Source organism: Carcharodon carcharias, chromosome 7, assembly GCF_017639515.1.
Source record: "Carcharodon carcharias isolate sCarCar2 chromosome 7, sCarCar2.pri, whole genome shotgun sequence".
NCBI lineage: Eukaryota > Metazoa > Chordata > Chondrichthyes > Lamniformes > Lamnidae > Carcharodon > Carcharodon carcharias.
In genome coordinates this window covers 119,098,670-119,121,537 of record NC_054473.1, presented here as the reverse complement: position 1 = coordinate 119,121,537, position 22,868 = coordinate 119,098,670, and the positions used below count along the sequence as shown (strand labels likewise).

Below are 22,868 nucleotides of genomic sequence, written 5' to 3'. Positions count from 1 at the left end.
CCCGTCACAGTGCTTAACCAAACCTCCCCAGCAGACCTCCCCATCAGAGCAGAAATACACACCTCGGTGGGACCTAACTTTAGAGAAGCCTTGGGACTACAATCTGGTGAGCACATCGCACTTCTGATCCACAGCATTGGAGGCAGGGACTTCCCAGGTCCCCGGCACTCGGAGGACTGCTGGAGGCAGAACGTTGCTGAGTCCAAGTCAGATGACGAGCCTCTGGACTCGGCTATGGCACAGTTGCTAGAGCTGCAAAGGCAAGCTCGGGAACATCAGGAACAATTTAAGGTCTTTTTGTGGTTTACAGTTTGTATACTCTGCAGTAACAAGGATCAGGAAAGAAGGGCCCTCGAGTAATTGACTTAAAAGGTTTAATTTAAAGAGATAAGTCATGGCAGGAGCGCCCAAAGCCATGGTGTGCTCCTCGTGCTCCATGTGGGAAGCTGGGGACATTTCCAATGCCCGGGACCAGCATGTGTGCAGGAAGTGTGCCCAGCTGCAGCTCCTGGAAGCTCGGGTTTCAGGGCTGGAACGTCCACTGGGGCACTGTGGAGCATCCGCGATTCTGAGAGCATCATGGAAAGCACATTTAGAGAGGTAGTCACACCGCAGATAAAGGGAATTGAGGAAGGAAGGGAATGGGTGACCACCAGGCAGTCCAAGAGAAACAGGCAGGTAGTTCAGGAGTCCCCTGGGGTGCCGCACGCAAATCGGTATTCCGTTTTGGAGGCTGATGAGGGCGCTGGTTCCTTCAGGGAGTGCAGACAGAGCCAAGCTTCTGGCACCATAAGCAGCCTGTCTGTACAGGAGGGGAGGAAGGAAGGAAGAGAAATAGTATTAGGGGATTCTATAGTCAGGGGAACAGATAGGCACTACTGTGGCCGTCAACGTGACTCCAGGATGGCATGTTGCTTCCCTGGTGCCAGGGTCTGGGATGTCACTGAACGGCTGCAGGGCATCCTGAAGGGGGAGGGTGATAAGGCAGAGGTCATGGTACACGTTGGTACCAATGACATAGGTAGAAAGAGGGATGAGGTCTTGCATCAAGAATTCAGGGAGTTAGGCAGTAGACTAAAAAGCAAGACCTCACGGGTTGCAATCTCTGGATTACTCAGAGTGCCACGTGCTAGCGAGCTCAGAAAGAGGAGAATAGCACAGATGAATACGTGGCTTAAGAGTTGGTGCAGGAGGGAGGGTTTTAGATTCCTGGATCACTGGGACCGTTTCTGGAGAAGGTGGGACCTGTACAAGCCGGACGATCTACATCTGAACCAGAGCGGGACTAATATCCTTGCGAGCCTGTTTGCTAGTGCTGTTGGGAGGAGTTTAAACTAATTCGGCAGGGGGAGGGGACACAGAATGTTAGCAGATTAGGGACACATCATAATATCGTAAAACAATCAAGTCAGAGGGAGTACAGCTGCAATAAGTTTCAAGGGAATAAGGCAAGGCTGGATGGCCTTTACTTTAATGCCAGGAGTATAATAGGCAAAACAGATGAGTTAAGGGTGAGGATTGACATGTGGAATTGTGATATTGTAGCCATCACTGAGACGTGGTTGAGGGAAGGGCAGAATTGGCAGTTCAACATTCCGGGATATAGAATCTTCAGGGGAGGGGGTAAAAGAGGAGGAAGTGTTGCAATATTAGTTAAGGAGTCCATTCCTGCAGTAAGGAGAGATGATATCTTGGTGGGGGCATCGAATGAAGTTTTGTGGGTAGAGCTTAGGAATAAAAAAAGGGCAACCACATGATGATGTGTTTATTATAGACCCCCAGATAGTCAGCGGGAAATTGAGGAGCAAATATGTGCACAATTTGTGGAGGTGTGTAAAAACAATAACAATAGGGTAATTATATTAGGTGATTTCAACTTCCCAACATTAATTGGGATAGACAGAGTGTTAAGGGCTTGGATGGAGTGGATTTATTGCAATGTGTACAGGAGAACTTTTTAGGTCAATATGTAGAGGGTCCAACAAGGGACGATGCATTTCTGGACCTAATTCTGGGGAATTAAGCCAGACAGGTGGCTGAGGTGGTGGCGGGCGAGCATTTTAGTGATAGCGACCACAACATGGTACAGTTTAAGTTTGTTATGGACAAAGAAATCGACAAGTTGCAAACAAATATTTTGGTTTGGGGGAGAATGGATTTTAGTAAAATAAGGCAGGACCTGGCCAAGGTAGACTGGGAAATCTACAGAGGAACAGTCGGGAGTGTTCAAAAAGGAAATGGGGAGGGTATAGACTCAACAGGTTCCCTCTAGGGTGATAGGAAGGAGTAACAAGCCCAGAGAACCGAGGATGACCAGAGATATTCAGGTTACGATGAGAAGGAAAAGAGAGGCTTTTAGCAGGTACAAGGGAAGCAAATCAGCAGAGGCATTAGTGGAGTACGGACAGTACAGGGTGGAGCTTAAGATAGTAATTAGGAGAGCAAAGAAGGGATATGAGAAAGCTCTGGCTGGTAAAAGTAGGGAAAATCCCAAGATATTCTATAAGTATATCAATGGGAAGAGGATAACCAGGGAAAGAATAGGTCCCATAAGGGAACAAGGGGGCAATCTATGGGTGGAGCCAGAGGACATCGCTAGAGTGTTGAACGAATACTTCATGTCCGTCTTCACCCAAGAGAATGAGGATGAAGATATCAAACTCGGGGAGAGAGACTGCGAGATTCTTAAGCAAATTGAGATAGGGAGTGACAAGGTATTGGAGGTGTTGGCAGGCTTAAAAGTGGACAAATCTCCAGGTCTGGATGATTTGTGTCCCAGATTGTGAGGGGGGCAAGGGAGAAGATCGCAGGGGTTCTGACCCAAATTTTTAATTCCTCTCTGGCCACAGGGAAGGTGCCAGAGGACTGGAAAACAGTAACGTGGTTCCGCTATTTACGAAGGGTTGTAGAGATAAGCCAGGGAACTACAGGCCAGTGAGTCTCATGTCAGTGGTAGGGAAACTATTGGAGAAATTTCTGAAGGAGAGTATCTATCTTCACTTGGAGAGGTGGGGTTTGATCAGGAATAGTCAGCGTGGCTTTGTCAGAGGGAGGTCATGCCTAACAAATTTGACTGAATTTTTTGAAGGAGGTGACCAGGTGTGTAGATGAGGGTAGTGCAGTTGATGTAGTTTATGTGGATTTCAGCAAAGCCTTTGACAAGGTCCAACATGGGAGACTTATAAAGAAGGCAAAGGCACATTGGCATACAGGGTAATTTGATAAGGTGGATTCAAAATTGGCTTAGTTGTAGGAGGCAGAAGGCGATGACAGAATGATGCTTTAGTGACTGGAAGCCAGTGTCCAGTGGCATACCACAGGGATCTTTGCTTGGTCCCCTATTATTTGTCATTTATATAAACGACATAGATGACTATGTGGGGGGTAGGATTAGTAAGTGTGCGGATGACACAAAGATTGGCCGGATGGTTAACAGTGAGGTTGAGTGTCTTGGGCTACAGGAAGATATAGATGGGATGGTCAAATGGACAGATAAGTGGCAGATGAAATTTAACCCTGAGAAGTATGAGATGATACACTTTGGAAGGAGTAATTTGACAAGGAAGTATTCAATGAACGGCATGGCACTAGGAAGTTCTGAGGAACAAAGGGATGTTGGCGAATATGTCCATAGATCTCTGAAGGCGGACGGGCATGTTAGTGGGGTGGAGAAAAAGGCATATGGGACACTTGCCTTTATCAACGAGGCATAGTTAAAAAAGTAGGGAGGTCATGTTGGAGTTGTATAGAACCTTGGTGAGGCCACAGCTGGAGTACTGTGTGCAGTTCTGGTCACCACATTATAGGAAGGATGTGATTGCACTGGAAGGGGTGCAGAGGAGATTCACCAGGATGTTGCCTGGGATGAAATATTTAAGTTATGAAGAGAGGTTGGATAGACTTGGGTTGTTTTTGTTGGAGCAGAGAAGACTGAGGGGTGACCTAATTGAGGTGTACAAGATTACGAGGGGCATGGACAGGGTGGATAGGGTGCAGCTGTTCCCCTTAGTCGAAGGGTCAGTCACAAAGGGACATAAGTTCAAGGTGATGGGCAGGAGGTTTAGAGGGGATGTGAGGACAAACCTTTTTACCCAGAGGGTTGTGATAGTCTGGAATGCACTGCCTGGGAGGGTGGTGGAGGTGGGTTGCATCACATGCTTTAAAAAGTACCTGGATGAGTACTTGGCACATCATAACATTCAAGGCAATGGGCCAAGTGCTGATAAATGGGATTAGGTAGGTAGGTCAGGTGTTTCTCACGTGTCGGTGCAGACTCCATGGGCCGAAGGGCCTCTTCTGCACTGTGATTCTGTGAATGGCCGCTGCACTCCTCAGATTGCAAGGCATGATGGAGGAGTCCGTCCATCTTCAGGCTGAGGTGATAGCACCGGCATTGCAACTCACCGAGGTCAACACTGGCAGGATGGCGGCTGCCATGGAGACCTTGGTCCAGGACGTCACTCCTGCACTGCTGTGCAGGCTTAACTCCAGCGCTGATTCCATAGTTGGTCTCCAACAGTGTGTATGCAAGGGGTTGCTGGGCAGCTCGATCTCACTCCAGCTATGCATTCTGCTCACGGAATCAGCCAGGGGCCCTCAGGCACCCATAGGGAGGAGGATCAGCAGGTGCACACTCCAGGGCCATCTACCCACATGACACTGGGAATGACTGGCCCATTTGACTCCCCTCTTCTTGTGACTTACGCAGATCCAGCTTCACAGGCGAAGGAGGGTGTCACTGACACACAGCATGATCCTGAAAGTTGGCTGGGGCCCTCTAAGTCTCGGCCCTCCAGAGGACACCTGCCAAAGTCATCACAGACAGGGCGTCACAGTCAGCAGGCTGAGTCCACCTTCACTGTCGATGTCTGGGGAGCATCAAGATGTAGCGGCAGGGTTAGAACAGTTAAGGTGAATTAGTTGCACAGCCTGGGCACAGGGGTTAATCACTTGTACATAATGTTCACCATTGTCAATAAACTCCCGAGAATGTCTCCCTGCCCATGGCTCCTTGTTCTGTTGAGCAGTGTTCTTGTCACTCAGATGTGAAACCTTTCTGCACAAGATAAAGGCAGGTGTCCCAGTTCAGGGCCTCTTCCCTGTGCTTTGTGCGGCCTTCAGACCACAGTGATGGTCCAGCCTTACACTCCCTGGAAACATGACTGAAGCCTGCATCTCGGCAGCGCTGGTCATTGCTGCCAGAATGTAGGGGGCAGGCACCACAAAGTTCTATCATACTCTCTGTGTGCTCTCAGCACCTTTTAAGATGGGGCCGGCCTTCTTCACATCAGCATCTGTGACCAGTGATGCGGTGCGCCAGTTCCTGAAGGGCTGAGGTGCTGAAGGCAGACACTCATAAGATGCATCTAAAGTTTCATGGCTGCCTCTCTGACATGGCCCAGAAACTGGAGGGCAAGCGAGTTGCCCTTGCCCAGACAGGAGTCAGACATTCGCAGAGGCCATGTGAAGATCTATGGAGTGTCCTCACTGCAAGTTGTCATCATCCCCCTGTGATTGAGTGACTATTTGGGCCTCCACTGCATCTCCATGACAGGAGCACTCTCTTAGAGGGTATTGGCGTTGAGTTAAGCCAGACTGGTGTCAAAAGTTCACAACTGTGATGTCAGCATCATCTAACTGCATATCGTCTTCATTCTCCACAAATCTGGCAGCTATGAGGGCCTCCCGAGTGCACCTGCCTCATCTAGCAAGTGCAAGAGCCTCATCCCCGTTGTCGTCACCACCGAGGACCCCCCTCACCCTCATCCCCATCAGTGCCCTTCTCATTGGAGGAGGCATGCAGCTTCTCCATCTCCTCCTCAGCCAGCTCCTCACCTTGTTGCAGCGCCAGGTTGTAAAGGGCGCAGCAGATGACGCCGATGCATGACACCCTCTGTGGAGTGTATTGCAGGACTCCACCAGACGGGTCCAGGCACTGGAACCGTATCTTCAGCATTCTGATGGTCTATTCCACCAAGTTGCGAGCTGCTGCATGAGCCTCATTATAGCGTTGCTCTGTTGCAGTTTGAGGCCACCCCATGGGTGTCATCAGCCTGCGGGTAGCCCTTGCGCCCAAGGAGCCAACCCTGCAGCCTCTATGGACCCTGGAAGACTGCAGAGATCTGTGAGGGACTCAGGATGTAGGCATCATGCACACTCCCTGGAAACCGTGTGCATACCTGCAGGATACGTTTCTGGTGGTCGCCCATCAGCTGCACATTCAGTGTGTGGAAGTCTACTGAGTGTAGCAATGGAGACCTGAGCACCATATGAGTGCAGTCAATTGCACCCTGCACCTGTGGGAATTCCAAGATCAGGGCAAATCCAATGGCCCTTGCATACTGGCTGTCCCATGTACAAAGTTGTGTGCCGCAAAGAAGATGGCATTCGTGACCTAAGGTATGGAGCGCTTTGTGGCCCTTTCGTGCCTCCACGATGTTTGCACGGGCAGGCAGGCTAGGAGTCTGACCCCATATCACTGTGGCTGCGCCTAATCTGCCTTGGTTGCAGAGGCATGCTCAGTTTATACTGATGCTCCTAATGCGTGGCCATTTCCCTTGCTTACCCTGACCTCCATTTCAATTGCCTGTGTGCGGGATGCAGTGCCAGGGCAGCACTTGATTCCCCCCCCCCCCCCCCCCCCCCCGCCCCCGCAGCAGTTACCTCTGAGGCTGGCTAGCACTTGCCCCCTAGACACCCCCCACCCCTCAGCAGTCGCCTCCAAGGCTCACCAGCACTTGCCCCCAGACACCCCCACACACCCCCACCCCTCAGCAGTCACCTGTGGAACCAGGAATCAGCTTCCCCCGTCCCTGAGGCCTGTAAACAACAGGTGGGCTGTGGAGAATGCTGCTGCTCACTCACTTCAGTTGCCCCAAAGTGAAGGCTGCCAAGTGCATGTCGCTTGCATGCTGTTGTGAAACACATCGGCGTGCTTTCCCACCAATGTGGATGGACGATATGGCGAGGTTCCAAGAGCCTGGCGGGATGGCCGTTTAATTATATGCTAATGTATTACAATTTGCTGACCGATGACGGGAAACGTGGCCCGCCGTTGGCAGGCTAAGCGGAAGATCGCTACCTGCCTTCACACCGTCGTGAAGTGAGTCCTGCCATATTTTCAGCACACACCACCTATCACGCCCTCCGCCAATGGGCTCGGAAAATTCTGCCCCATATCTGGAATACTTCGTGCAGTTTTGGTCTCCTTATTTGAAAAAAATTATATAACCGTGTTAGAAGCAGTACGGAGAAAGCTTACTCGACTCATTCCTGGGATGAAGGGTTGAACCGACCTGTACCTATTGGAGTTTAGAAGAATGAGAGATGATCTGATTGAAACACATAAGATCGTGAGAGGACTTGACAGGGTAGATACCAGGAGGATGTTTGCACTTGTGGGGGAGACTAAAACTAGGGAGCACAGTTTAAGAATAAGAAGTCTCTCCTTAAAGACTTAGATGAGCAGAATTGTTTTCTCTCAAGAGGGTCGTTAGTCCCCAGAGAGCAGTGGGGACTGGGTCATGGAATTAATTCAAGGCATAGTTAGAGTTTTGATAATCAAAGGAGTCAGGGGTTATGGGGGGGCAGACAGGAAAGTGGAGTTGAGACTTCAACCAGATCAGCCATGGTCTTGTTGAATGGCGGAGCAGGGTTGGAAGGCCTACTCCTGCTCCTAAGTCCTATGTTTGATGCTTCTATGTTCTCAGGGACAGGGCCCACTGCAGGTGTGACCAATGTAGCATTCCTCATTGATATAATTGATGAATGTAGGGTGGACTGCACCACAGCCTCCCCTAGTGTATTGACATCAGTTTGTGTTGTGCTGCTAAGTGGCACTATGTGAATGAGTTTGTTCCCAGTGTCTCCTTGTGAGGATACATTGATCTGATTGGTTGAAGGGCTTTGCTGTTGCCTGCCCTGTGCACAGATGCCACAGATCCACGATGAAGGGTACCATGCTGGAAACGAAGTTGATTTGCAGGAAATATAGCCTGAGAGCGAAGTGAACAGCAGGCACCATTCCTTTGCTGTTGAGCACAAAATCCAGGCCAATGTCTATGTTGAGACCTTCTAACTTGAGGAACCTTTTATGTTGCTGAAGGCATAGCTCAGTACCAAAGTTGTAGTCAATTTGGCTTGGAATTGAGGGGCTGCTGCAGCTGCATCTACATTTGTAGATGTTGAAGCCCTTCATTTATCCTGTCACAGAGAAGTATTTTTAAGCAAAATTTAAAACTAAACATGTGGAGAACTTTTTATTTTTCTACTGACTCCTGAAATGGATTTTAATGTTTATAAGTATAAGATAATGCATATTGAAGCAAGAAGTATTGAATATACACAATGAAGGAGTTCCTTTAGCAATAATAAATGTAATACATCTGGAATTGAACAACTGCTGCTCGCTGGCTTTTTCAAAGTCAAGAGTGCAAAAAACCAATACATATTCACTGAGACTTAAGAGACCACATTTGGTACAATAATTCTTATTATGCATTCAGACAATGTACCTGAAGGGGTCCAAACTGTTAATGGACCACCGCAAAAGTGCTTTAAATAGGGAGACACAATACTAGAATTTCAGGGAGAGGTGGTCTACCTAAAGAGATTTTTAAACAAAAAATGAACAGAAAATAATGTTATCAAATTCCAGTAGTGGAATCGAATATTAAAATATTCTGTGTGGTTCTCACCCGTTACAGAGAAATCAGATGAGTCAACATGCACTGCATATTGGTAATCAGTGTTACCTGGACTCAAAACAAGCAGTGAGAGGAATTCTACCCAGAAATCTCATGCATCACAGGCCAATTAAAATTACAGGCTGAGGCTTATTAGGATTGAAATTCCTTAAATGCAGCTATAAATTACAGCAGAGTACCAATGACCTGCCTGCTGCTCATGACCATGTTAAAATATCGGCAGTCACATGCTATAACTGCTGCATGATCTAATCACATGAAGAAAAGTCACATAACTAAACTCCCAGGAATCGGTCTAACCAAGGTCGGCAAGTCTAGGTTAATTATGAAATAGACTCCTGGAATATTAGTTTTTGGATAATAATCCTGAAGGAATGACACAAATTGGGCCCCTGCAGTAGGTCTTACTTTCAGGCTAAGGGAAACCTCTATTGTCACCCTTTCAGGGCGAATGAGGGAAGCAGGCCCTGCAGTCCCTGTTGTCAGGGTGAGGAAAGCAGCTCATTGTCTAACTATTAGAACAAAGAAAAGTACAGCACAGGAACAGGTCCTTAGGCCCTCCAAGCCTGCGCCGATCATATTGCCCATCAACTAAAACATTTTGCACTTCTGGGGTCCGTATCCCTCTATTCCTATCCTATTCATGTATTTGTCAAGCTGCCTCTTAAACACCACTATCGTACCTGCTTCCACCACCTCCTCTGGCAGTGAATTCCAGACACTCACTACCCTCTGCGTAAAAAATATGCCTCACACATCTCCTCTAAAGTTTTCTCCTCTCACCTTAAATCTATGTCTGCTAGTAATTGACTCTTCCACCCTAGGAAAAAGCTTCTGACTATCTACTCTATCCATGCCACTCATAATTTTGTAAACTTCTATCAAGTCGCCCCTCAATTTCCGTCGCTCTAGTGAGAACAATCCGAGTTTCACCAACCTCTCCTCATGGCTAATAACCTCCAGACCAGGCAGCATCCTGGTAAACCTCTTCTGCACACTCTCCAACACCTCCATATCCTTCTGGTAATGTGGTGACCAGAATTGCAAACAATATTCCAAGTGTGGCCTAATCAAGGTTCTATACAGCTGCAGCATGACTTCCCAGCTTTTATACTCAATACCCTGCCAATGAAGGCAAGCATGCCATATGCCTTCCTGACTACCTTATCCACCTGCATTGCCATTTTCAGCGACCTGTGGACCTGTACACCCAGATCCCTCTGCCCGTCAATGCACTTAAGGGTTCTGCCATTTACTGTATAATTCCTGCCTGTATTAGATCTTCCAAAATACATTACCTCACATTTGTCCAGATTAAGCTCCATCTGCCATTTTTCTGCCCAAGTCTCCAACCGATCTATGTCCCATTGTATCCTTTCACAATCCTCTTCGCTATCCGCAACTCCTCCAGTCTTAGTGTCATCTGCAAACTTACTAATTAGCCCAGTTACATTTTCCTCCAAATCATTTATGTATACTACAAACAGCAAAGGTCCCAGCACTGATCCCTGCGGAACTCACTAGTCACAGCTCTCCATTCAGAAAAGCACCCTTGCACTGCTACCCATTGTCTTCTATGACCAAGCCAATTCTGTATCCATCTTGCCAGCTCACCTCTGATCCCATGCGACTTTACCTTCTGTACCAGTCTGCCATGAGGGACCTTGTCAATGGCCTTAGTGAAATCCATGTATATTACATCCACTGCCCTTCCATCAACGATCATCTTTGTCACTTCCTCGAAAAACTCAATCAAGTTAGTGAGACACGACCTCCCCTCCACAAAACCATGCTGCCTCTCACTAATACGCCCATTTGCTTCCAAATGGTAGTAAGTCCTGTCACGAAGAATCTTCTCCAATAATTTCCCTACCACTGACGTAAGGCTCACCGGCCTATAATTTCCTGGATTATCTCGGCCATCCTTCTTAAACAATGGAACAACATTGGCCATTCTCCAGTCCTCTGGGACCTCACCCGTAGCCAGTGAGGATACAAAGATTTCTGTCAAGGCCCCAGCAATCTCCTCCCTTGCCTCCCTCAGTACTCTGGGGTAGATCCCATCTGGCCCTGGGGACTTATCCACCTTAATATTCTTCAATACGCCTAACACCTCTTTTCTGATCTCAACATGATCCAGGCTATCTACACACTCTTCCCTAGACAAATCGACCGCTAAGTCCTACTCTTTGGTGAATACTGATGAGAAGTATTCATTTAGTATCTCTCCCATTTCTTCTGGCTCCACACACAGATTCCCACCTCTGTCCCTGAGTGGGCCGGCCCTTTCCCTGGCTACCCTCTTGCTTTTTACATATGTATAAAAGGCCTTGGAATTTTCCTTAATCCTGGTTGCCAGTGACTTTTCTTAACCCCTTTTAGACCTCCTGACTCTTTGTTTAAGTTTCTTCCTACTTTCTTTACATTCTCCACGGGTTTCATCTATTCCCAGCCTTTTAGCCCTTACGAATGCTTCCCTTTTCTTTTTGACTAATCTCACAATATCCTTCATTATCCAAAATTCCTGAAACTTGCCATGCTTATCCTTCATCATGTTGTTTAATTAGCATCTGATTTCTGAGGAAGAGTCATTTAATTTTTCAATAACCAGGTTTAATTGCTGCTCCGAAACCATAAAGTGATTGTGAACTTTATTATCTATTAGAATTAGGGGATGATTTTCTTTCTGTCAGCAGATACAACCATATGACTCAACAGCAAGATGAGGAAGTCGATATAAAAAGTGTGCAAAAGCTTTGATACCTTAACAACACCTGCTGTACGACAGAGTTAAGAATCCTCCTGTGCAATACTATGGTACACTCCATTAGATAGATCAGTTACTCCAGAGATCCACGTATAGTATTGATGTAATCTCAGTAAATTTCATATGCTACAGGGTGTGGTCTGTTGTGATTTGAGAGAGTGCATTCTGCTTGGACTTCATGCTACTTGAAGGTATGTCCTGTACACAAAAAGCAGGACAAATCCAACCCGGCTAATTACCACCCCATCAGTCTACTCTTGATCGTCAGTAAATTAATGGAAGGGGTCATCAACAGTGCTATCAAGCGGCACTTGCTTAGCAATAACCTGCTCACTAATGCCCAGTTTGGGTTTTGCCAGGGCCATTCAGCTCCTGACCTCATTACAGCCTTGGTTCAAACATGGACAAAAGAGCTGAACTCCCGAGGTGAGGTGAGTGACTGCCCTTGACATCGAGGCAGCATTTGACCGAGGGCATCAAGGAGCCCTAGCAAAGCTTCAGTCAATGGGAATCAGGGAGAAAACTCCGCTGGTTGGAGTCATACTAGCACTAAGGTAGATGGCTGTGCTTGTTGGAGATCGGTCATCTCAGTTCCAGGACATCACTGCAGGAGTTCCTCAGGGTTGTGTCCTAGGCCCAACCCTCTTCAGCTGCATCAGTAATGACCTTCCTTCCATCATAAGGTCAGAAGTAGGAATGTTCGCTGATGATTGAATATTGTTCAGCACCATTCACGACTCCTCTAATACTGAAGCAGTCCATGTCCAAATGCAGCAAGACCTGGACAATATCCAGGCTTGGGCTGACAAGTGGCAAGTAACATTAGCGTCATACAAGTGTCAGGCAATGACCATCTCCAACGAGAGAATCCAACCATCGCCCCTTGATGTTCAATGGCATTACCATCACTGAATCCCCTACTATCAACATCCTGGGGGTTACCATTGACCAGAAACTCAACTGTACTAGCCATATAAATACTGTGGCTACAAGAGCAGATCAGAGGCTAGGAATCATGCGACGAGTAACGCACCTCCTGACTCCTCAAAGCCTGTCCACCGTCCACAAGGCACAAGTCAGGAATATGATGGAATCCTCTCCGCTTGCCTGGATGAGTGCAGCTCCTACAACACTGAGGAAACTGGACACTGTCCAGGTCAAAGCAGCCCGCTTGATTTGGCACCACATCCACAAACATTCACTCCCTTCACCATCGACGCACAGTAGCAGCAGTGTGTACCATCTACAAGATGCACTGCAGGAATTCATCAAGAGTCCTTAGACAGCACCTTCCAAACCCACGACCGCTACCACCTAGAGGGACAAGGGCAGCAGATAAATGGGAATACCCCCACCTGGAAGTTCCCCTCCAAGTCACTCAACATCCTAACTTGGAAATATATCACTGTTTCTTCACTGTAGCTGGGTCAAAATCCTGGAACTCCTTTCCTAACAGCACTGTGGGTTTATCTACACCATATGGACTGCAGCGGTTCAAGAAGGCAACTCACCATCATCATCTCATGGGCAGCTAGAGATGGGCAATAAATGCTGGCCCAGCCAGTGAAGCTCACATCCCGTGAATGAATAAAAAAAAGCCTCCTGGCCATTCCGAGAGGTTGGCAAGCTTAAATAGAGATGCACTCTCCTTATTGTTCCAGTCTCAGCATTGGCCATTGCTAGTAGTGATGCTGCCATGTTGACTGAAGCAGCAGCTTGGGGCAGGTCACTGCCCTTAATAAGCGTCTTAATTTATCGCTGCCAGAAATATGCTGCCCTGGGTCCTGCCGCTAGCCAAAGCGGGGTCAGAGCCAATTTTCGACCTTGGTGGTGTGACTTCACTGTTGGCAGCAAAATTCAGCCCTTTATGTCTTGTAAGGTCAACACCTTCACTTTCCTGTTGGTAAAAACAGTGCTTTCACTGATTGGTTGAATACCTTTTAACATAAGATATTTTAGATGAAACCCATATGGGCATCTATTTCATATTAACCTCAAAGCCTACATGAAAAGTGCTGTTCCAGGGGTAGCTAACTATAGAGACATTATTATGACTGCTAGTAGCTATTATCCAGAAAGCAGCCAAGATGCCCTTATTTTGGTGCCAAACATTATTTGAATGATGAGAATACACTGGATGAGTGACTCTTAAGAGAATAAGACCTTGGCCGGAATTTAGCGGGAGGGGAAGAAATCAGTTTCACGTTGGCGTGAAATCGCAGCAGGATCATCCGATGTTGCCCACCATGGCAGATTGCACATGCCCCGGCGGCCAGCATGAACCTGATTTGCATCCAGCTAATGGGAATGCAAAGTAAGGCTGGACCGAAACTGCCCTCCATGCCCAATTTACCATTACGCCAGTGGGAAAACACACGGGCCCAGAATAGGTCTGGACAAGCGGGACATGCAGAAGTCAGGACTTCCTTTTACAGCCTTGCACGGATTGTGGACAACAAAGGAGAAGAAGATGCTGCAGTCCTATAGCTACCAGACCCTGGAGGAACATGTGCATCACATGCTGCGTTGGTCCTCATGCGTATGGCTCCGCCGCAGAGCAGCTCTTGGAAGATGGGAGGTCTCCACACTGCAGCTTCAACTTCGCGGAGGCTTTGGAACTTCATGGACTTCACCATGGGCTGGATATGAATGACCAGTGAAGGGTGGGGTGGAGGAAAGGAAGGTCTAGGTGTGAGTGGGAGAGGAAGGTGTACTAGAGGGGGGTTTGGAAACGGAGGAGGGAAGGTGTCTGGGTAGGAGGGAGTTCAGAGGAGGCAAGTGCCCAGGTGGAGGAGGGAGTTTGGAGGGGGAGAAGTTGTCTGGGGAAGGACAGAGTTCAGAAGGGGGAAGGTGTCTAGGGGTAGGAAGGAGTTCGGTGGGGTGCAAGGTGTCCGGGGTGAGAAGGGTGTTCGGAGGGGGGAAGGTATCTGAAAGCAGGAGGGAGTTTGAAGGGTGGAGGGAATATGGGGGGAGGGAGGAGAAAAGGTGGAGGAAGGAGTAAGGCTGGTTGGAATGTCCAGGTGAACGTGCAAGTGAGGGGTCTGTGGAGTAAATGACTGCCTCCTTGGGAGTAAACTCAGACTGGGCATGGTAGGAGGGAATGGTGAGAATGAGATGGGGCAGAAGTAACTGGTAGGGTGGGAGGGTGAGTGTGCATTGGAATTGGTAGAAGGGGCGGTGAAGGTGGTTGGTGTGGACACGGAGGCAAACATGGAACCTGGGGGTTGGAAGAAGGAGGTCGGGGGGATCAATGTGATGGCAGTCAGATTTTCAGCAAGGTAGAGAATGTGCACATTCACCTGGACACCCAGGAACGACAGGGTTTCAGTCTGTAGGGTAACGGTGGGGAGGTGGAAGGTGACGCCAGGGGGTGGACTGTGATGGGGTAAGGGACATAGATGACCGGGGAATGGGAAAGGATGGGGGAGCTAATCAAAAACTTGACTACGACCATGTTTTTCAAATCGAAAGTGAGTGGATCCTCGTGTTGGAAGGGAACAGGTGTTGCATGGGAGTGCAGTCAGTGGGTGGGTGGAGACGCAGGTCAGCTTAGATGGACAACTGAAAGAGAAGCCAGCAGACAGCATTGAAAATGCTCATGACAGTTAGATGAGTCTGACGGATGAAGGCTCCATGTGCATGGGAGAGTGCTTGCATGAGGCTCTGAAAGGTCCTGCCACACACACACACTTCTCCAACCAGAATCACTCATGGTCTGGCTGTGTGCAGCTGAATTGCTAGTGGGGAGAATGCAGGGGGAGGACTCGCGAAAGCTGTAAATGAAGCTGAAAGATAACATTACACATTATTCAGTGCAAGTGAATGTATTTTAAGATTATAAAGTGACAAAACGTGTTCATCCATGCAACTACTTTTGATCAGAATTGTTTAACTTTTCAAGGCCTACCACTTCTAGGTGCTGCCTGACATCCGCAGCAGGAGTGGAGACAGCCTGTGCATGGTTGGCCCTCTGGTGACTTCTGCACCCGTCCTCTGGAGAGCTGAGGCCTGGAGGGTCCCAGCTTGCTTTGACTGTACTCCTGTGGGCCACCCTCCCCCTCTGCAGTAACAGAGGATGAGATTGAGGGGGGTGGTCACAGGCAAAGGGGACTTAGAGGGAGCGGACATCCTCTGAGATTACTGAGTGGATGACCCAGAGGTGTTCAGCAGCCGCTCCTCCTTACTTTGGGCCCTGGCCTGACTCTTTGAGGGGAAGGGTCACCTGGAGGGACGTTAAGGTGTACTAGAATTTTGCTCCCTCTGAAGATGGTCATTAGTCTACCCATGGCCAGGTCTTTTAGTAGGAATGAGGGCAGAGGTTTTCTACTTCGTTTCTTGTTAGCCTGTGATTTTACACCCATTAAAATGAATGGACAGAAAATTGCAGGTAGGCAAGCACAGTGCCACAAAACCCAAGCTTTACTGTCTGGTAAACTCACAGGAGCCACCCCACTTTAGTAGTAGGACTAATTTTGGTCTGATATTTTGGTTTGATAACCAGCAATCTCCAAAATACTCCCCTATAAAATATTGCAGTCATAGTTACCTGTATTGTAGATTCTGGTTGGTCAGAACATTGATAGACACATCAATGTTTTTATGTCTGTGCTACGCCTTTATCATCTGTCCAGTTCTTGTCTGCAGCAGGGCAAGATTCTCCAAATCTCCCTGTGAGATAATTGCTACAGAGTGCGGAGCTGACATTGGAAAAGACCTAAAGACAAATAGCGAGAGCGACTAAAACTGTCAGAAATTGTATAATGAAGAGAGAAGGATAGAGACTGCCTTTTGAAGTGTTAGATTATCTTTCTGTTTATCATTCTTATTTTTTTAAATGATATTTATTTCTAAAACATTTGCATTTGTATAAATCTTTTAACCATGGCAAAGCATTCCCATTTTCTTCCATTCTAGTCTGAAGCCATTTACATACTTTCTCACTTAGCGTTGAAACTGAGCACTTCCAGGCGAGTTGCAAGCAGATTAGATGCTAAGTACAGTTTCATGGGGGCCAGTAGTCCTCTTGTATCTAAAACAAGTGGTCACTGTTTGTGTTAGCTTGGACAGTTAATGCCAGCACGAGTTTTAAAAAAATATTTATTCATGGGACGTGGGTGTCTCTGGCTAGGCCAGCATTTATTGTCCATCCCAAATTGTTCTTCAGAAGGTTGTGGTGAGCTGCTTTCTTGAGCTGCTGCAGTCCAGGTGGTGTTAATATGCCCACAGTGCTGTTAGGAAGGGAGTTTCAGGATTTTGACCCGGTGATAGTGAAGGAACAATGATACAATTCCAAGTGTAGAGGTTATCTCAACTAAACTCAAATCTATCCTCATCCTTAATATGTACATGTAATTTCTAGCAGGGGTCACAGACAATGATCAGAAATGGGAACCTTGGTGTCGTTAAGCTATTGATGTATATAATATTATTGGAAAATATTTTTCTTTTAAGATGGAGGCTTAGTCTGTGGGTATGTCTTAACTGGATTAAAGCCAACTAGTCTGAGTGCTTTGATGTGTACTAGTTTTGAGATGTAAACAGAGAGATAGAGCGCATTTGCATTTTTGATTAGAGCATTCAAGAAGTGGGGTGAATTCTGGCACCTAGCGAGCAGAGACTAAGCAATATGTTTCTATTACTAATAAAATTTTTACTATGAAAGGAGTTTTATTGTTAGAAGAGGCTGGTGATACAATGAGAATTTACATTCAATGAGCTGCGCTAGGTATAACTTCAGCAGTTTTGTGTGTGTAGAGCAGAGGCAATGTGAGATCAAAAGCAGCTGTAAGCATCCAACTGTCTCCACATGGAACCAAAGTGAAAAGAACCTCATATTGAATTCCGAAGGTGAAAGTGCTTTGCCTGATGTTTGGTTAAGTCTGTGGGTTGCTGTTGGATTAATGGAGATTAGTTTGGGAATTTGTTAAAAGTTATAATAGTACTTTGTAGCCATGTATCTGTGTTTAATATGTTGTAACTAAATAAAATGTTTCATCTAGTTTAATATAAAACCTCTTGAGAACTGGTGGTATAATTCCTGAATTTAGAGTTGCATCTCAAACGTACCACCTAAAATTATCGATTATGACACTTGTTTCAAGTTTCCCTCTGGGATTTTTTTTAAAGAACTCAGCTTTACCAACTGCTCAGTCATAACCCTTGGCTAAATTTGCTCTCATTATACTCAGGGCACAAATGTGAATTGTACTGCTGTTCTAAATCAAACAGGGAACCTCTGGCCTGATCTGCTGAGTAGTTAGGGCAATCCACAGTCCTATTTTAGCTAGATATTCATCCAACTACTTTTCAAAGGAAGTAACCAACAGAGCATTAATTAGTTTTCAATGAGTCTTTATTCTGCACATTACTATGCTGTAGAGAAAAAATATTGGCCTTTCACGTATGTTTTGCTGTTGTCGCTTATGATGTTGGAAGGCATTTCATGATGATGGGATAGCAAGTTCTGTTTAAAAAGTCTGTTTCTAGACTACACCTAGCTAGCGTAAAATGACACAATTTCTGTAAGGAGTGTGTTACAGCAAATGCATAAACATGATTATCAAGAATACATTAATGATTGTGCTGTAATGAATGTACAGAAAAGGATTGTTACTAAATCTTTAGAATTTTTAGGAAAAAGTGGCCATTCAACAAACATATTTCCTTTTTTAATTAACCTTGTTTTTATTTTCATGATTGATAATCATATCCAAAAATATTTCTTTGTCTTTTGTAAATGACATAATTCATTATGCACAGGTTTCCTCTACAAATATACATTATCCTACATTTATTTCAGTTAAAAATATCCACCTGCCACTCTTTAGCCAATGCCTTTAATTCCTTTAAATGCAAGTAACCTTTCAAAAACTGGTTATCTGGCCAAACATTAAGGGGCAATTTTAACTCCCTGGGATAGGTAATTCAAAATGTTAAAAATGGGAAACCAGGCCCCAGCCTGCCGTGAGAGCACTTATTTCCAGTTTAACCAGGTTTAGTTGGGGGCTGGGGAGAGTGAATAATCTGCTGTCAAGGTGGATCAGTAATTTTAATATGTTAATGAGGCTGCATACCTCAGATTTTAGCAGCCATGTGGGTTTAACAACTTTGGCCATTCCCAAGCTTGCTGGAAACACTGTAGCTGAAGGGAAGCAAGAATGGTCAGCAGCAACAGGTGAGTGCTTTCCAGCACTGCTTGTGGTCTGGAGGAGCAAGAGTGCTTCACCCAGATCATCCAAACTAACTAGCCCTGATCTTCCTCCCTCCCCTGATCCGATACTGGCGGACCCGATGATCTGATGCCGACAGTCCTGTAACATGTCGATAACCGACAATCTCTTCCTCTTACGATTTCCGGCTCCGCTAGGGATCTAATTTTCCCTACAGCTTCTCTCTCTCTCTCCACTCACACCGCCCCACCCCCCCCTACTTTGATTTCTCCCTCCTTCTTGGTCCTTCCTCCTTAACGGTCTCCAACCCATGATTTTTGTGAGTGCATTTCCTTGCTTGGAGCATGAAACTGTGGAACTACCACTTAAGCTGCTAATTAATCCTAAATTAGTAATAGCTTGTATTGTGGAATTATCTCTCTTGGCAAACAAACTTTACTCAGAACTCTTACTGAATTCTAATCAGTACTCCAAAGTGAAAGACAATTAAATCCACAGCATCTATATGTGTCTATAAACTACACTTAATGTGAAAAAAATGTACAGGGATTATTTATACTCTCACATGCCATGATCAAAGATTAAATTCACAGTTTGTATCAATAAGTTGAAATCTTGTGGTTTTCTGATTAATGTTTACATTGCATAGAATAGTAATATGTTTTTTTTTCTCATTAACAGTTCCATCCATGACCTATTTTAAGAGAATAAAAAGCCATTGCTGATTGTCACTCAGTTGAAGAGAACTGGTTAAGGATCCTTCCCCCAAACCTTTCACATACCTGGTACTTCACTGGATTAGAGAATATAATCTTCACAATGTCTTTCTCCCTAGTCCTCTCCTGCTGGTTAAACTGAAGTAAATTGAAATGTTTTTTGGCAATAAGACTATGTGGTTGCTGACTATGAGTCAGATGTTATGCTTGTGATTGGCTGTTGGCTGACGCTGATTGAATTTCCCTTAGTATGGTACAAGTGGATTCTGTCTTGAAATTGTTTGCAAACTGGAACCTGGCCAAGCTGCAAATCTGTTGTCATAACAACTGAGCACCGAAGACAATGACTGTTGATAGCTCTTAGTTTTTCAGGAACTTTGGGAATTATGAAGAGAATTTCAATGTAGAAATGTCTGCACAAGTTCCTCATTAATTAGCTTAATTACCTCTCACAGTGGGAAAGTAAACTCGCATTGGAAAATGAGAGACAACCCTCTGATTTTTTTAAAGTTTTAAACATTTAGCTGAAGAAAAGATTTTTCTCTAAATTTGCTCCCATCTTCATGATAGAAAATGGCAGCCAAATGAGTAGGTTAATAAAAATAGGCAAAAAATATGGGATATTTCAGTCAAAGCAGATATAAAGTTAAATTAAAGTGTAAAGAAGACTAGAGGGAAAATAGGAATGACAAGCAGAAATAAACTGCATATTTGTTTGCCTTGTTTAAAATGTTATTTTTAGTAGTTTAAAGTTAATAATACTGTAAAATAAATTGAGCCTATATGTCGTAATAGTTTTGAGACGTTTTACTTTTTTTTATTCATTCCTGGGGTGTGAGCGTCACCACGAAGGGTAGCATTTGTTTGCCCATTCCGAATTGGCCTTCAGAAAATGATGGTGAACTGCCTTCTTGAATCACTACAGTCCATGTGGTGTAGGTGCACAAACAGTTCTGTGAGCAAGGGAGTTCTTTTGACCTTGTGACAGTGAAGAAACAGCAATATAAGTCAGGGTGGTGTTTGACTTTTGAGAAGAACTTGCAGGTCATGGTATCTTCATGTGTCTGCTGTCATTATCCTCTTAGGTGGTAGAGTTTGCAGAAGATGCAGTCGAAGGAGGTTTGCCAAGTTATTTCAGTACATCTTGTAGATGGTACATATTGCTGCCACTGTGGCCATTGGTGGAGGGAGTGAATGTTTAGAATGGTGGATGGAGTGTTAGTCAAGCCAGCTGCTTTTGTCCTGGATCTTCTTGAGTGTTGTTAGAGTTGTGCTGATCCAGGTGGGTGGAGAACATTCCATCACACTCCTGACTTGTGCCTTGTTGATGGAGGAAGGCTTTGTGCAGTTTTATTACAAACATTGTCCATACACTTTTGACGCAAGGTATATGCTCCACCCATTATGAAGGGATTGGTTTCTTTTTGCAACCTCACTTATGGGCAAGGTCAACCCAATTCCTGAAATCAAAGGAAATTTCAGTCACAATGTAATCACATGGTTTGATTTGAGCATGAAACAACCTCAATTCAACAGCAATCACAGAGAAACGGACTCAAATACTGTGCAATAATTTAGGGTGGAATCGTTCCGATTTGCACTAAGCATGGTAGCGAGCGGGAAAAAGGACGTTTTACCCGCTGGCCGCAGTGGCGGCTTTTCGCACCGTATTGTCCCATTTCTGGCGCGTCCTGCCTCATTAATTATGTATTTATGGAGAACATGCCGGCTCGCTGGCGGGCGGGTTCAGATCTGCCTGCCATGCCGTGACCTCAGCGCTTCCTCATTCCTGGTGCCTATTTAAAGTGCACCAGAGCACAGTCCCACTTCATATCTTCATAGCAAGTTTGCCCCAGGTGACAGCTCCGAAAGCAAAGAAGACAACAGCCCCAAATTTAGTGACGCCTCCCTGAGGTGCCTGCTGGACGCAGTGGAAGACCGCTTCTATTTCCTCTTTTCTCGCTCTGGCCACAAGAAGTTCACCAGAGTCACCCATCTGACCCGGCAGGCAGTGGCAGCGGCAGTCAGTGCCACCGGAGTACAGAGGAGGTCTGCCATCCAGTGCAGGAAGGTGATGAATGCTCTCACCTGTTCCGCTAGGCTAAGACAATACCTTATCATTCTCAACTCTCACACTCTCAAACCCATCACACATCCACAGGGATCTCACACCTCAAGGGGCAACACCACTAACTCAAACACACAACCTCACATCTCCACCAGGCTCATATGCTTTGGAGCTCATGTCCTCATCCCATCCATGGCTCCGCTCACCATGCAAACATTCCACGTGGTGCCGTGCGTCCTGTTCACACTTCCTGACATCTGTTTTTATGGAGGAGAAGATGGCTCACAACAGAGGTCCCAGTCCGGGGTGGGGGGGGGATAAGAGTGGCCCACAATGGTGAGGTTGGCGGTGAACACCCACATGAAGATCCTGCGCCACATCATCTCTCTCTCTCTCAAAGCAACAGTGAAGGATCTCTCTTCTGTTTTTGACCCTGCTGTCATGCATAAATTATCTCTACTTTAGCTCACGGGGAGTCAAGTGACCCACACCCTCAGCCAACCAGTCCCTCAGCTCCATCCAGGATCTTACCTCTAGCCAAGAGGACACCTCCTCCACTGAAAAGCTGGAAATGAGCAGCCTGGAAAACCCATCACAGCACTTATCAACACCTTCCACCAGCGGAGAGACACACACTTTGTTGGGACCTAGATCCAGAGCAGGCTCAGGTTCACAATCTGATGGTCACCACACAGATAAGTGTCCACAGCAGGAGGAGGCAGGTTCATCTGAGTTCCCTGGCACTTGAAGGACTGCTTGGAAAGAGACATCTGTGAAGACCAAGCCAGATGATGAGCCTCTGGATTCAGCCTTCCAACTCATCGTGGAGAGTCAGAAGAATATGGGGGAACATCACACAGAGCTGTTGGTAGCCCTCAACTGAGTGGCATGTGAGTCAGAGGAGTGTGTCTGCTTGCTTTTTGATGAAGTGGCGCCCACATGTGCTCGTATGGAGGTCTCCGTGGGAAGGATGGTGGACCCCAATGGAGACCCTAGTCCAGCATAACGCAGAGATGCGTGCAGACCTGCACTCCATCGTGGTAGCCATGGGTATGTTCCTGCTGTGACAACGTGAGGGCGAAACTGGGCACCACGGCGCCCACCATGCTCCTTCTCCTCAAGGAGTCAAGCTGGGGCCCTCAGGCACCCGAAGAGAGGAATAGCAGCTGGACACTCCAAGGTCATCCACTCAGGAAACTCAGAGGTTGTCGTCGCCCTCTGAGTCGCCATGCCTGTGACCCCCTCAACCTCATCCTCTGTCACCGCAGAGGGAGCAGCTGGCCCATAGGAGGTCAGCCAAAGCAAGCCGGGGCCCTCAAGGCCGCGGCTTCCAGAGGACGCACACCGAAACAATGAGAAGCAACAGGGCCAACCATTGCACAGGTTGTGTCCAACCCTACTGTGGGTGTCGGGCAGCACCTAGAAGAAGTTGTAGGCCTAGAA

The 22,868-nt window shown here is 46.5% G+C and overlaps 1 long non-coding RNA gene across 1 annotated transcript in view; it reads left to right on the top strand.

Annotated features, from left to right (window-relative positions):
• Positions 1 to 20,135, top strand: part of LOC121280409 — a 58,420-nt gene extending 38,285 nt beyond the window's left edge. The window contains exon 3 of the long non-coding RNA XR_005943611.1: positions 19,323 to 20,135. This is a non-coding gene — a long non-coding RNA (uncharacterized LOC121280409). The remainder of the gene's footprint in view (positions 1 to 19,322) is intronic.
• The last annotated feature ends 2,733 nt before the right edge of the window (positions 20,136 to 22,868 follow it).